This window comes from Canis lupus, chromosome 30, assembly GCF_003254725.2.
Source record: "Canis lupus dingo isolate Sandy chromosome 30, ASM325472v2, whole genome shotgun sequence".
Classification (NCBI taxonomy): domain Eukaryota; kingdom Metazoa; phylum Chordata; class Mammalia; order Carnivora; family Canidae; genus Canis; species Canis lupus.
The window spans coordinates 34,506,150-34,511,499 of record NC_064272.1 but is presented as its reverse complement, the minus strand read 5'-3'; the positions used below and the strand labels follow the sequence as shown (position 1 = coordinate 34,511,499).

The window sequence follows — 5,350 nt, the reverse complement described above, 5'->3', positions numbered from 1 at the left end:
TTCTGGGCGATGGTTCACTTGATTTTGGACTTTTCTGCATTCCTTAAATTCTTTATGATGAACATGTGGACTTTTTTTTGAAAAAAACAATTCTACAGTGATTTCTCCCCTCCCCCGTTAGTCGTGGTAAAGTAGAAAACCCTAAGAATAATTATGCCAAGGAGTTTAGAGCATTTTTAATTCTGCATGTTGGGACTAGGATGCTTTTTTTTTTTTTTCTAGCTAGTATTTTTTTCTGTATTTAAAAAATGTTTCAAAATGAAAAATTCCACATTCAATAAAGTGACACAAATAAAGACGACGACACGGGTATTTTTTAAAAAATGTTTTATTTAGTTATTTGAGGGAAAGAGAGAATGAGGGGGGCTAGGGGCAGAGGGAGAAGGGGAAGCAGACTCCCCAATGAGCAGGGATCCTTATACGAGGCTCGATCCCAGGACCCTGGGATCATGACCTGAGCTGAAAGCAGATGCTTAACGGGCTGAGCTACCAAAGACACAGCATTTTGCAAAAGGCACGTTTTGAAGGAAAGTGAATACCCCAGTTCTGGATGTTGACTAAGTCTATGGAAGTGACAGGCGCAGAGGAGCTGGCTAGTGCTGTAGGAACCACCGCAGGAGGCTCAGGAGTCCAAGGCTAACCTGTGAGCAACTGCAGACAGAGCCTGTGGGACTCTTTGATGTAAGACGTGATTATTTCTGCAAAGGTTGGCATGGATAATGGATGGATAGGTGGCTTAGATGACAGATGGATAGATGGATAGGACGGGATCCAGAGGAGCATCCTGGATGGAGGGAGCCAGATGATGAAGAGCAAAAGAATCTTGATTGGAACACTTCTCCCCTCCCTACAGGGGACGAAGGGTTTCTCAATTCCGCATGTATTTATTGGGGTGTCTGGTAGAGATTGGATTTTAAAATAAAGCTGGAGGTGAAGCACTGCCTCTGGGGGCCTGTAGACATTTGAAGCAGTCTAGGAGGGAGATTGGAATTCCCCTTTGGACGTTCTGGGATTGAACGCTTTGTTGAGGCCTTCGGGCAGGGCTGCAAGAACCTGGGCCTTTTTGTCGAGGAATCTCTGACACACGAGTGAAGAGCACCCCGCTCAGAGGCTGCAGCCTGAGATGCCCGGTGTCTAGTTTCGAATGCATCTGTTAAGGTAGGAGAGCCTGGTCCCGTGGAGTTTAGGGTCCCTCTTACATCCTACTCCCCCAGCCAACATCTGGATTTACAAAACTCTTGCTCTGGGTTGTTCGTGTCCTCTCATCTCCTGACGTGCCCCAAGCCAAGGCTGAACCAGGCCCGATGAGGTGTGCGAGCTGCACCCCATTGCCCTCAGACCAGGGTGACTGTGTGTGGACAGGCGTGGGTGGCTCCCATATGCCTTTCCTCACCCTGGAAGCAGTATGATCATTAGGTCTGGGCCCTGCTGCTCAGACCATACCTGTGGGGCCTGGGATCTGTCCCAAAGGAAAAGGATGTGTTGGGCAGGAAAGGACGTAGGCCTTATACCAGGGAGGGGAGCGTCTCCTCCTCTCTCTCTGGGGCCAAAAGGAGCGGAGTGTGAGGTGTGAAGACTCCCAGAGATTCCCGGGGCTCCATTCCCCTCCACACGGAGTCCTGCTCGAGGTGGGCAGACATTGTGAGGTCAGGGCTTTGGACCACGGACCTTAAGGCTGGCAGCTTCTAGCAGCAACTGTCAATCTCCCTGGTGCACATACATTATTCCTAAACCTTCAATAAAATCGTGTTGAAATTCCAGCTTCATCTTAGCTGAGCTGGAGGCTGGAGACAACGGCTTGCATCCAGGGCTGAGACGCCGCCCTCCTGGGGACATGGGGATGTCGGGTGCAGCAGCCTGGAGAATCAGATTACGGGAAGGCAGGAGGGATCCCTAGGTAGTGGCCGAACAGCTGGGGGTGCTGAGTCAAGGGAAATAACCAGGGTGTCCCATGAACATGCTTGTACTCCAGGGGGAGGCTCAGAAATCCCTGGGGGTGGGGATACCAGGAAACACCAGCGCCCCACCGCACGTGAGATGGATGCCGGGGTGGCAGTTGGTGGGCTCTTCAAGGAAAGGTGACCTTGGCAACGCAGAGGCCTGGAGGCCTGGGGGTTAGCGTAAGGGCGTGCATCTGTCGGCACTCATTCCGCAGTGGGTGCCTTGCCCCCTCACCTGGCATTTGCGGGTTGCTCTGAAATCCTGAATTTGAAGACACATCCTGCCGTGGCCAAAGGGAGGGCCATGAGCCACTTGCAGCGACCGACAGAGGTGACAAAGATCCCAGGCGCAGGGGTGCTGTGGGTGCCGATCCTGCAGGGCAGGGGAGGGGCCCTCCTGCCTGGGGTCCCACCGCTTATATAAGAGCCTACAGACCACTGTCCCTCCATGGTTTGCAGTTCCTGGTCCCAGCTGGACTCTCCTCTGCCAACATTACTTTTTAGGCAAGGTATACAGGAGTGGTTCTGGGGGCCCTAACGTCCCTGTTCTCCACTTCACCCCTGCAATGAGGCTGGTGGAAAATTGACTTTTAGTCTTTTCTGCCCCAACGCCCCCCACCTTCCACCTCCAACACGTTTTGTTGCTGTTTTCAAATCAAAGTTTACCTTGTTTCTTCTTTTTCTCACCTAATTAATTAATATATGCCCACTGGAGACACTTGATCCCTTTTAATTTGAGAGACACTTCCAGAAGCTTGTTAGGTGTTGCTTTGTCTTTGTGTGGCCTGACCGAGGCGCCCCCCCCCCCACGCTGCTGGGTCCAAGAGTCTTCAGAGCACCCCTGCGGGGCCTCTGCTGTGGCTGCCCTTCCCCTGGTGCCAGGAGAACCAAGGGAGGCCATGGGGCGCTCCAGTCCCTGGGCCTGGTAGTGGCTGGACGTGGTAGTGGCCTGGTTTAGCAGGAAGAGGGTGCTGTGGAGCCAAGCACCAAACACTTGAAACTCTGCCCCCCACTGCCCGCCCCCACCCCGAGCCACACCTAGAAGGACTCACCTTGGTTGACCTGGTTTGTTGTAAATCCTCTGCTTGGTCCAAGGGTGCCTCACCAGCAAATTCCACTGTAGTATTGAACGTTTATTATGTGCAGGGCCTTCAGGCACCTGGGGAGGGCACCTTAAAAACTTGATCATATTTAATCCTCACAACAGCCCTATAAGAAAGAGATCATAATTCCTATTTTATAGGAGGGAGCAAACAGAGACTTAGAAAGGATACGGAAGTCGTTCAAGGTCCAGATCATCCGGCCGGCAAGGAGAGGAGCTGAGAACCCCAACTCATACCACTAACCCCAAAGTCCAGCACGCCAGGAGCCGCTTCCCTGTGTGGCCCCAGAGCTGGGCTGAGGAAGCGCCTGACTTCTCCTGGGTGAGGGGAAGGCCTCAGCAGCAGGAGGCCCTCTTGCCCTGCCCAGGGTCAGGCTCAGGAACCTGCCATTTTACAGGTGCTGCTCTGGGTTCTGCCGAGAGCCCTAGGCCCGGACCAAGAAGTGGAGGCTTCTCTGCAGGTTAGATCTGACGGGGATGCTGGGGTGCAAGGTATAGCGTGGGGCTTGAAGGCGGGTGGCTCCTCACTCTGAGGGTTTCCGGGTCTGGGCTGGTGACACCAAGCCTGGGAGGGCTATTTGCCAGCTCAGGGACGTCTCCAGGCCTGGGTGCTCCCCACACGTCTTCAGGGTGGGCCGGGGGTCATGCTGAGTCATGTCTCCAGCAAGGAGGAGGGTGCAGGATCACCCCGTCCGTCTACCCTGAGGCTCCTTGTCCGTGGAGCCCAGTAGCAGGAGACCCAGGGTGGGTAGGGAGCGGGGGAGGGGGTGCCCTCTGGGGCATGGGGAAACCAGGGCAGGTCTTGTCAGTCTAAGCTTCCTGTGATGCCCCATGGTCAACAGGACCAGCTTCTTAGAACTAGAAGTACAGATGAAATGAGCCAAAAGAGGAACTTGGAGATCACTTTGTCTGATATCCACGTTCTGGACGAGGGAACTGAGGTTTGAGGGGAGCAGTGACTCATCTAAAGTGGCAAAACCAGTGAAGGGCAGAGGTGAACGGGCTCCTGAGCCCTCCCATAGCTGTGGGCCCCGCAAGGCCTTCCCTACAGCGACCCCGGTGCTTTTCCCATCTTATTGCAGACTAAACCCATCCTCCTCCTCTCCCCCCTCCTCCTACATCAAACCATTCCCTTTTGCTGCCAAGTCGCTCATTCCTACTGCCAGGTCTTGGCCCACACTGTCCCTTTGCCTGGCTCTGCAGTGGTTGCTCATCTGTCCCACTGGCTTGCCCATAGAACTCCTCCACATTCTTTGTGACCTGGATCAAATATCACCTCCTCCAGGAAGCCTCCCCTAGTGTCCCCAAATGGAGACTCCCCAGCAGTCCCCCTTCCTTTTTATTGGTGCACCCTTTGTTTGGGCGTTTCTGTGGGGCCACTTATCTGCTTTCTGTCCCTTTATCACAAACTTTACAAAGAGCACACCTTCCTTGGGACGCTGGGAATGAGAAGGGTGACTACTGCAAACCACCCCACCCCCCATTTTGGACATAAGAAATCTAAGACTCAAAGATGTTAGATGATTAAAGAGTTGGGGAGGAGACCCAGGCCTTGGACTCCCACACCATGTGGACAGGAGCCAGCCTGCTTCCTCTGTAGAACCACGTCTGCTGTCTCTGGGAAGGGATCCTCTGGAGTCGTGCAGTGCACAGCCTGTGCCACTGTATTCTTCACCCTTGCCTTTGTGCCTGACTCAGGGCCCCAAGTGAGGCAGACACTCAATAGCTGTGGGTGGACTCAGCAGAGCCACAACTTGGAGATGGCTTTCTTTTCTTTTCCTTCCCTCCCTGCTTCCTTCCTGAACCTGTTTTTCTCCCCCTCTTACTCCCTGCATTTTCCACTGAATTTTTCATTGGGAAGAAGCACATTTAGAGATGTGAAGCACACACTTTGCAGGGCCTCAGCTTTGATGAATCTTTGATGCCTACGCTGGGGAGGTAGCTGCTGCCTCTGACCGAGAGGGGAGGGAGGGATGGGGAGGGGCCTCTGAGGACCTGATTCCCCCTCCCCTGACCCTGGGTTGCAGCCCGGAGGGGGCACGGGGTTCAAACCTGCCGCTGACCCCCCCGTGGGCCTAGCTGTGCTCTGCGCTGCCATGAACGCGGCTGGGCATGTTGGGAGGATGGGTGGGAGGAGACAAGAGCCTGTGGGCCTGAGTGGGAGCCGCCCAAGGACGCTGGGGCGAGGCAGCTGGTAGGTAGCATGCTACCCCGAAACCACGCCCGCTAACCTCAGCATCCCCCACTTCCCCTGGCTTTTCAGAAGGCTCAGGCTTCCTACCAATTTCTAGCCGCGTGGCTTCGGCGG

General features: G+C 54.3%; 1 long non-coding RNA gene across 1 annotated transcript; it reads right to left on the bottom strand.

The window, feature by feature from the left end:
* Positions 1-310: 310 nt before the first annotated feature.
* Positions 311-5,029, bottom strand: LOC118352945 (uncharacterized). The gene is made up of 2 exons (XR_004810943.2): positions 2,993-5,029; positions 311-2,911 (listed from the first exon to the last, which is right to left on the bottom strand). It is a non-coding gene; the product is annotated as an uncharacterized LOC118352945 (long non-coding RNA).
* Positions 5,030-5,350: the final 321 nt, after the last annotated feature.